We start from the raw sequence: 10,790 nt of genomic DNA on the forward strand, positions 1-10,790 counted from the left end.
GGATGATCTTCTAACACTAAATGTCAATCAAGAGAAAATTTTAGTAATTGACGTGAAGCATCCATACCATTCCAATGTTATTACACATGCCAATCAGGTCATCACAAAAGCCAAATACTTCATCTTCACGAAGTCGTGACAAACTCAAGCATGTCCAATAATCAACAGAAGCACCAATAATCAACAGAAGCATCACAACTATAAGCATCTGAGAAGCAAAAGACAAACTCCAATGCTCTAGAAAGAAAAGATTGCCGACTATCATATAATATACAGCATACTGAAACTTACTATATTGTCAATCTGATTAATGATGTTAGCATAATGCAATGCAAGACCAGCAGCACCTAAGCTTCCATTCAGAACTTCCTTATGGTTGAGCAAGTTGCTACCTGAAATTAACACAAAAAGATTCCACATCACAGAACCAAAAGTCTCAGCACACATCAACTACGGAAAAATCATGGCAAGATAAACTAGCTCCTCTAAGGTACTGGACCAAAGAGATTTCTTTTTCAAACTCCTCACTAGCTTTTTTTGATGTTTGAGTTCAGTATTGAGAAAACTATCTGCTCATAGACAAGTTCATAAGAGATTAGTGGGGATAAATGTTGCCGAATAGTCAAAGAAACAAACTCATCAAAAAGGAACCACAAACATGTAGATCCAGAGAAAAGGCTCCCAATACCATAATGTGCCTCCTTATTAGCATACATAAGAACATTAATTAGCATACATAACCCCACTAAGAATTAACCACTAAACACTCATATTGTTCAACTATGCCCTATTGAACACCTTGGATGCCTTTAACATACATTCAATAAGGCAAAAACATATGCAGTCAAATTTCCAGTCAAACAAGTAAAGTTTCACTTTAGAGGTTGAATCTACACAAAGAAACATGCGTCTTACCCTATTTAGATGCAGGAATCAACTCTTCTTGAAGCTTCCTTCGGTAATCTTGCTCGTATCTATCCATTGCATGAAGCTCATGATAAAGCTCCTATAAGTGAAAAAAAAAAAAGAATTAAAGTTTATTGTATGTGAAGCATGTTATTATACTTTGTAATAAGATTATTGGTCACATTTGTTATTATGCCATAACCAACATGATCATGATCATTTGATAATGATAATAAACTTACAGATGGATTAAATCTTTAGAAAATAAATGGATTGATCACAGAACATGCAAAATTTCTTCCTTGAACATGTTAAAATGTTACACATGCACATGCTTATTTAAAAAAAAAAGATAAAATGCTCATGATAAAGTGGCTTTAACTTAACTAAAACTCCACGTACTTGATCACTAATAATCAGACAATAAGAATAAACAACCAAGATGTGGCAGTTGGATAAATACCAAAGAGAATTATAGCCGAGCGCGAGATGAAATCAACACGACAAGATCGGCAATGTTCTCAAGCGGAGAAACTTCGATTCGACCAAGCTTACAAATAAGAAACATAGCAACAGCAGCACAGACAAGAGAAGAGGAGTCGACAACCAAAACAGACTGCAATCAGCATCGCCGAAATGCCTCTCCATACACACAAAAGGGATTTTTGGGGGGCACTTACGTGTTAAGATTAGACTCGTCCATCCCAGAGGCATCCAGCAGCGGCGGCGGACGATTTCAACAGGATGGCCTCCACTTCGGCGGGTGGATTCAGCCCCATGGCGGACGCCCGCTCCCAGCGATCCGCCCGGCTGAGCCCGATGCAGGGGCCGTACCTCATGTCCATATCGAACTGCCGCAGCTTATCGCCCTCCTCCTCGCCGATCCCAGTGGCCGGGTACGCCGCATCAGAACCTGTAGCCGATTTAGGGTTGAGAGAGAGCAGTGACGCTGAGAAACGGGGAAAAGACACCGGGAAGATAAGAGAGCACCATGCAAGGGCGATGGGACGGGATCGGCGAGGGGAGAGAGGGCGACGGCAGGAGACTTCCCGGCGATGCTCCGCTTGGAGGTGGGCTTGGCGACGCCCCCTTTCTTCTTCTGGCGATAGAAATTCTTCAGGCCTCTCGGTGTCGATGCCATCTCTCACGATTAGTGTCTTCTACGATAAGAAAAGAGGGATCTCGGTGTCGATGTCATCTCTCACGGTAAATACCAAAGAGAGTTGCCGAGCGCGGAGACCTAGCCGAGGAGATAGGGCGGTCTGGAAAAATAATTTATTTTAATTTTTTAACAGTATTTAATTATGAGTGCTCTTAATAATATTTTTTTAATCATTTTAAATATTCTTTTAACAGCGTGCATTTACGCGCTGTCAAAAATACTTTTAACAGCGCACAATATGCGCTGTTAAAAATAATTTTAACGGCGCACAATGTGCGCTGTTAAAAGTATTTTTAACAGCGTATTATTGTTGCACGCTGCGGTTGATAAAAATATGATATTATCCGCAGCGCATTTTATTGGGCGCGCCGTTAAAGCAACTATTAACGGCGCGCCTATGATGTGCGCTGCGGATGACGCGCTGCGGAAAGTCATTTTTGTTGTAGTGTCATCTTACAACCGGTTTAGCGAGAAATATTAAGCTGCTTAAAAGCCTTACCAGAATCATAATAATGTTCTGCTCAATTTCAACTTTGTTGCCAAGTCATTTGAGCTTTAAAACTATTTTATTTAGAAATGATGACCACTCTCTGTCATGATAAGAAAATCTCATTATTTATTTTTTTTTTGCCCCCACTAGAATCAGCCGGTTACGACATGGATGCTTGCAGCATGAGGTAGGCATTTCAATGTCCATGGCAGCAAATGCGATAACATCAATATCTGTCCATGTTCAAATGCCTTATGTTCATGCCCGATCATGATTTACTCCCCCCAAACTTGTGGGGCCGGGGTAAAGACATACAAGAGGTTGGCGGTTCCAACCTTTTGCAGCACAAGAAAATCTCATTTTTTTACTAGAATAATATAGGATGATACTTTGAATCTAGCATTTCAATGCCACCGAAATGTATTTGATCGGAAGTGTAGTTATGTTCATGGATTATGATTAATACCCAAACCATCATTAAAGACATACAAGATTTCAACATCTACTACCCTTATCATCTAGTACACAATTAAAAATGGATTCTCATGCGACACTAACTTAGTGAATTACTATTCTGAATAGTTTGAACTAACTCCTACTCACAACAGAGAAGATGATATAAATACTGCGTCGTGGTCAATTGCACTGATTTACTTTACAGATATTTATGTGTAGCATTCTTTTATTAATTATTTGATATTTATTTAGCATCCTTTTATCATTTTTGATATTTATTTTTTTTATCATTTTTAAATAATTTACTACTCTATGTAATATTCACTTTTTTTTATCAGTTATTTAATTAGTTTTTAAAATCTATCGATTATTATTTTATAGAAATGATTGATAAATTAATAAAAATAATTTGATATTTTTTAAAAATTTGACAGCCAAATGTATTTGATTGGTAACTCAATTGAAAATACCGATCATATATATATATTGGTGGACAATTTTTTTAAAATTTATCAATCATTTATTTTAAAAAACTATCGATCAAATATATATTTATCATTATTTTAAAAAAAAAAATTTATGAGTCATTTGTTTGGTTGATAATTTTTTTAAAAAACACCTACGACAAGCATCTGTGAAATTTTTTTTGGTTGGTAATCCATTTTACTGATGAAGCCAAAATAATAGGATTGCTATTTTTTCCAATAAATCCTTCTTTACTCTGGTAGTGAATTCATACTTAAAAAGTTTATCGAATGTCATTCTCTTTTCTTCAATAAATGATGAAGTCTGCCACTCAACGGTTTTACACGATCGACCCTACAATTATCTGTGAAAAGGTAAATCAAAAAGTTGCAATTATCATAATGAGGGCATTATCTCGACTTCATCGTTATTGAATTTCAATATTCTCATTCTTCTACGCATAGTTGTAACGTGGGCAGATGATGACGGAGTGAGTGACTTGACTAGTGAGGTTGGTTAAGGCTGTGCAAAAAACTTGATCCATGCAACAATTAAAGAAGACGAAGTGACATAATTAAATTGAGTTATAATTATTTACAATTACTATTTTATTTATTGGCCTGTTAATATTTAAATAGTTTGTTTTTATTAATGTTGTTCGATGGAACAAATTAAATTTATTATATATATCATCTCGCACTTGATCTCTCATCAGATTGACAGTCTGCAACGCTTTAATCTTTTGATTCATGCGGCCATCCTCGTCGACCTCTGAAATCCAGCCGTTCTTCCCAGGCTATTACATAAGATTTTATTTTTCCATTGATCTTTATACATGGAAAATGTTATCTTCAAATAACATTGAAATCGATAAAATATTTATTTTTATTGATGTAATTAGGCCGATGAGTTATAATTTTAATGGTTAACATTAGTCAAATTTAGAGCAAAATATAAGAAATTTTACTTGTGCATCAAATGTGTAGGAAAATCCTTACAGGTAAGAAGGTCGGATGTGAGACAAAGGTCGTCAAGAAGTAAACTCTTAGTGAAAGAAAATCTTTACAGGTCAAAAAGTCGGATGTGAGGCAAATAAAGTCCAAGAAAGTCAACGACCCAATTCTTAGCAAAAGAAAAAAGATTGAGTGCATCATGGATTAGATGCGTGGGAGGTAAAATTTAGACAAAATCAGTGAAAACTTCTATCAGTCGATTGATAAAGATATCCAGTCAGTTGATGCTGGTATCAGTCGACTGGAAGGTAATAAGTAATTGACTGATACTGAGTTTCAGCCTAGATTCTAAATATTAGTCGATTGATATTCATGTCAGCTGAATTGATTTGAGGATTGATTCGACTGATAAGAAATTTTTGTCGACTGATTCTGTTTCAGAAACAAACAGAATAGAAACGATTCGATTGATTTTCCACATCAATCAACTGATTCTGTTTCGGAATCAAATAGAATAAAATCGATTTGATTGTATTCTCCACATTAGTCGACTGATTCTATTTCGGAAGCAAATAGAATAGAATCGATTCGACTGATTCTCCATATCAATCGACTAATTATGTTTCAGAAGTAAACAGAGGAGAATTCAATCGACTGGTGACACAACTATCTATAACTGATTGGTTTGTATAATTAGTCGACTGACATTTGAAATTCGATAAAATCAGACATCATTTTATAAGATTCAGAAGTTGTTATTTTATTGCTGACCAAATCAGTCGATAAAATCAAATACCATTTTATAAGGTTCAAAAGGATATCAGTTGACTGATCACAATATAAGTTGAGCATATTTAAATGGTGAAAGTTAGTTGTTGATGGACACTGTTGATGTCATCTTGCTCTAAATTTTGTTACTAAAGTGTTGAAGAATCCATCTAATATTCAACTACACAACTTGAAGCAATCCCTAGAAGAAGAAGAAGAAGCAAATCTCTCAAAATCATTATAAAACTTCTCTGCTTCATCTTGTGTTTTCTATTTTTTTCTTGCAAGCTTTTGTAATCCTACTATAAGAAGGTTTCTCCGTCTTTAGAATTTGTTCGAGAAGAAGGAGGGTTAGTGGAAGTCGTGAGCTGAGAGTGGATCTTTGGATTAGTCATCTCAAAAAGACAGACCCCAAATAAAATCATCTGAGTTAATATTGTGTTTATGGTGTGGTTGGTTTGTAAAGAGCTTCTACTGTCTTAAATCAAAACTAAGCGAATTGACCTATTCAATCCCGCCTTCTAGTTGACAAGATCATAACAATTTTATCATAATATAATTAGTCAAAAGAATTTTGATTTATTCAATGTGATAACAAAAATATATATATTGAATTTCTTTGTCACGGCATATCTGAGTTAATTATGACGTAGCTGCAGAAGAATTTCTTTGTCACAGTCTTTGAGGACCTTTAGAAGCAGTCCAAGTGGAATATGTACAAGACTAAACTTATGATCCAAAAGGTCCACAGTTTGGAATGGAAACTATGAAATCCATTCAACACGTACGGAACTATTGACCGCTGACCTCTAAACTATTGTCTCATATGATTGATTAATAACTTACTATCGCTTCTTTTTTATTGTTTTATTTCTACATCATATATGTCATATTGGATGTGAAACTATTCTTTTTTTTTTAAGAAAGTAATTTACTCAATACTTTATTTATTTTTATTTATATATTTTGTTGCATGTGAAGATAAAAGGTGCAAAATGTTCAGGATAACAAGTCAGGGAGTTGTAAAAAAAAATGTTTTCATTAATTCTTGCCTCAAATTAATTATTAATTCTATCTACAGATGCATGCACTTCTACGTGATTGCCTAGAAAGAAACAATTTAATTTATTCGATAATGATTACGACAAACACGGAGCTCATTTAATTTGACTTTGATCTTTAATTTACTTAATTCATTTTATTACGAAAAGTCCAGTCAAAAAGGCGACCACGTGCGAAATGAAGGCACACAAGTTCTTCTTTTGGCAAAAAAATTTCATTTAATTTGACCCAAACGCGGCGGGCCATCACTAAATAAGTCTATATAAAGAGCTAAGAATCCATGCATCAATAATTGAAGCAAAAACCCTAAGGGAGATTAATGTGAATCATGGTCATGGAGTATCATCGTCGTCATCGACTTCGCTCTAGTACTCCGCTGATGATCACCTTTGTCTTTGCATTTCTGTTGATTTGTGATGCAAGAGTAGCAAAGTGGTCGATGGATTCGAGCTTGTGGTTGGCGATACTTCCTCAAGATCCTACGCCGCCGCCACCTAATCCCAGAGAAGGTTCTTGCACATCCAACGGTCAAGGTTTAAATTGTGGTGGTGGCGGGCCAAGTCCAACAATTCCTCGAGCTCCTCCTGCGCAAAAGCCTCCAAAGTGAAATATGGAATCGATCGATTAACTGTTGTCTCCTATGAATAATTAGTAATAGCTTAATTATAATATATAATATATTATTTGTCTTGTTATAACATATATGCAAGCACTTGTAATATTAAGTCATAAAGATACTAGTCAATTTGCTTTTATCATGCCTAATTATGGTGTGTATATATGATTTAAGCCTTTGTAACAAGATCTAATGAAGCTTCTTTAATTTGTTGTCTAGTGAAATATGAGTATTAATAGAGCTTTCTTCCCAAGTTATCTTATTCAGGATTGTTGTATGAACAAAACTCTTATATGATACTATCCACTTTGGATCCATATTTTCATAATTTTGTTTTTGGATTTTATCTAAAAAATTTCATATCAATATAGATATCTCTATTTTATAATCCCCGGATATTTTTCATATATTTTTAATATGAAACTTTAATTGTATTATAACGTAGTTCACTTACGATGAGATTCCAAATCAATACACAAATCAACATGATAGGTCATCTAACCATGCCACATAGATTGGATAAAAACCTCGCTCGATGTCACTCATTGAATCGATAATGTCATTACAGCTCTTGAAATCTTCCTCCTAGTACAGGTGAGAGGCACAAATTTGCATGATCAACGGAACTAGGCAAGCAAGAATCCACAGGGATATGAGTCTCCTGACACTTCTAATAGCGGAGTGACAAAGTAGTTGGGCTCGCTGAGCCTATTGTTCATGCAAAAATTCATGTACATGTGCTTGACTTCTATGTTTACTAAATGATATTAGTTGCCTTCAGTTTTTATGGTTCTAGATGTCATTTTCATGCTATCAAAGTAAGTTGCAACTTGGTATGCTTTCTTTTGTCATTGTTAGAGTGAAACTGTTTACTCTCAATCATTTCTACAGTATTATTGACAGATGAATACTACTACATCTAGGATAAAGGATTAAAGAGAGAAAGAAAACAAGGATACCAGTTAGTAAAGGCTGTGGTCCTTGGCCCTGATGTGTAGTCTCTTCTCCATGTGAGTACTCTGAAGCTTTCATGCTCTGTCTCACAGCTATTCATGTTCTAATTGTAGGGTAGCTAAAAACAAAATCTAACTACTAAGTAAAACCTTTGATCAAAGTAAAGTTAATAACTTGGGACCATTGCTGGCTCTTATTACAAGAAAACATTACAAGAAAGCAAGTCCATCATGGCCTTCACAGGACAATTGTGTTTGGACCAGATAAGCAAAATGCCAGTAGTACAGAGTATGATCATAAGACACTGACCTTATGAAATAACAATGGGGCCACAGCAGAAGTAGCAGAGGAACCATTCAATTTTTAATGTTGAAGGAGAAAGGTAAAGGCAATGTTAAACTTGTAGTTTCCAAATAAAAAAGTTGATGTGAAATAAACAAGCTAGAAATATGAATTGGGTCTTCACCCTAACGCATGGTATTAATTCTTTCTATTGTTTTTTTTACATCTTAGACAATGGTACTATACCTAATAGAATCATCAGTCCCGTGTGTTTTCAAAAGAAGCATGCCAATGGATGAGAGTAGCTATCAATGACAAAGTGGTGCTTTAATTTATTCACTTCTTTATACAAGCAAAAACTTACAGAACATGCTTTGTATTATTTATAAGAGATAATAACATAAGGGTTTCTGATTAGGTGCAAACGAAAGTAATCAGATCGAATAGAATCCATTCAATTATCATGATAATAAAACACTTCATAAAGCTGCTAAAAAAGGCAAAGTCAGACATGTTTAATTCAGATATAACTTCCTTAAAAATTACAATATGTTATAATGCAGAAATGGTGTGATATCATGTATTCAATGAGCAATAGCTTCAATATCATCTATTAGGCTAGTCGGAATACTATTTCTAGTGATCAAGCAAAGACCACTTGTTATCTATTACTTACAACATTTTTGAATATTATACACAGAAATGAGAATAACTCATAAATCCTGTTGTATATGTCAAACTAAAGAATACAATTTTCATATTCTATGCCCAATTTATTCTATTCATTCTCACTTCTTTTATCCACTTGTAGATATTCCATTTACTTTTATGAGCCATAAGATCCATAAACAAATGCAACAAAACATCAAATCTAATGTTATGGTGTCTCTTCAACACTTCTTTCTTTTTCACAAGTAGTTCTGTGTTTCTGTAAATTATTACACAATTTGCTGTTGGAAAAAAAAAGAAAGTGCTACTTGAGTCGTGCTTGCAACAATTTCAGAACATGACTTATATGAGAAATAATAAATAAATAATTTATCATTGTTCAGCATAGAACCAACTATGACAGCATCACTGAAGGCATAAGATACTTTTAAAGGACAGTATAATATGCTACTGCTCTCATGCATAGACATGCAATTGTGTGTCCTTTATGGTGACATAACCCATGCCAAACCTGTCCACAAATGAAACCTAATCTTTGATTCCTCCTTCATCCATTGGCCTTTTTAGCCCACATCAAACTTTTAGACCAGTCACTAGTATTTAGTTTGTGCTACTTATAGCCTTGTGAGGGACAAGTTGTTGGATAAGTTGAGCTTTGCAGATTGAGAAATGGTGAGAAAATGCTCTCGTTGTGGTCATTATGGCCACAACTCAAGGACTTGTATCAGAACAAGGGGCATGGTTGGAGGTGTGGTAAGGTTATTTGGGGTACAGCTCCAGATCCAGAAGAGCTTTAGCATGCAGTGCCTCTCCATTTATCCTTGTGCCCCTTCCACTTCCCCTTCAACATCAACATCTTCTCTTGGCTCAGTTGATGAAGCCACCGAGAAGGTGTATAATGGCTATTTCTCCTATGGCCCCGGGGCCGAACACAAATGCAAGAGAGGAAAAAGGGTGAGGCATTATTTTTCAGTGTCTTGCTAATTCAACTGTCTCAATTCCCTGGCAATTGTGCCCAAAACCAATCTTTTTCTTTGTGATTGATAGGAGTTTCATGGACTGAGGAAGAACACAAACTATTTCTTGTGGGACTTGAGAAGCTCGGAAAAGGAGATTGGAGAGGCATCTCTAGGAACTTTGTTACCACAAGGACCCCTACACAAGTGGCTAGCCATGCTCAGAAATACTTTCTTAGACAAAACAGTCTCAACAAAACAAAGCATAGATCAATTCTATTTGATGTAGTATTTTATAACCAATCTCACTTTATCTACTTAAAATGGTTTTTGATTGAATTGATGTACTACGTTTGATTCTTACTCTCATTTTCTTCTCAGGTTGCAACTAGTGAAACCAAGTCCTTGTTAGTAGTTTTACGTGATCCAACTCTATCTTGTACCCTTACGAATACAAATGTTTTTGAGGCTGCAATAATAGATATGAATTCATCAAGCAAAGAACAAGACACAATCCCACTGCCTTCATGTCTTCATCAGATACCCAATTCCTACGTTGGCTCGATCGAAAGTGCTCATGCTCAACTTTCACATCTAGATTTGGAGCTCAGAATTTCCAGCACAAGGTTGCATCTTAGTATCTCATCACCTACATATCTATGCATTGGAACCATAAGAGTTAGTTAATTGAGTCTTGGTGGATGCTAAAACCCGAGATGGAAGCTTAACCAGTGTGTCAAGGAATCATGTAAATGAAGCTTACCCAGTGTTATCAATACAAGGTTCTTGTGTTTTCTTGTTTTCCTTTTTTCTCTTCTTTGATTAATTCATCACTTTCAGATAAGTGGATGATTTTAATTTGGGTTGCTGAAAGTAATACAGTTTGTGGGGGAAGATATTGCCAAGTTAGCTCATTTTTGTCATCCATGATGATATTTGGGGAAGAAGAAGGGCATGGTATTGGTTCAATATCGTAAAAGCATCCTCAAACTAAGAATTCTCTATTTCATCATGAATTCATGCTAACAATTGTACTTATTATCTATCAATA

The 10,790-nt window shown here is 35.3% G+C and overlaps 1 pseudogene; it reads left to right on the top strand.

Annotated features, from left to right (window-relative positions):
• Positions 1-9,100: 9,100 nt before the first annotated feature.
• On the top strand, positions 9,101-10,426 carry LOC141822257 (transcription factor KUA1-like; annotated as a pseudogene).
• The last annotated feature ends 364 nt before the right edge of the window (positions 10,427-10,790 follow it).

Source organism: Curcuma longa, chromosome 2 (assembly GCF_044706935.1).
Source record: "Curcuma longa cultivar G26 ecotype Majalengka, Jawa Barat chromosome 2, ITB_CL_G26_1.1, whole genome shotgun sequence".
NCBI classification, from domain to species: domain Eukaryota; kingdom Viridiplantae; phylum Streptophyta; class Magnoliopsida; order Zingiberales; family Zingiberaceae; genus Curcuma; species Curcuma longa.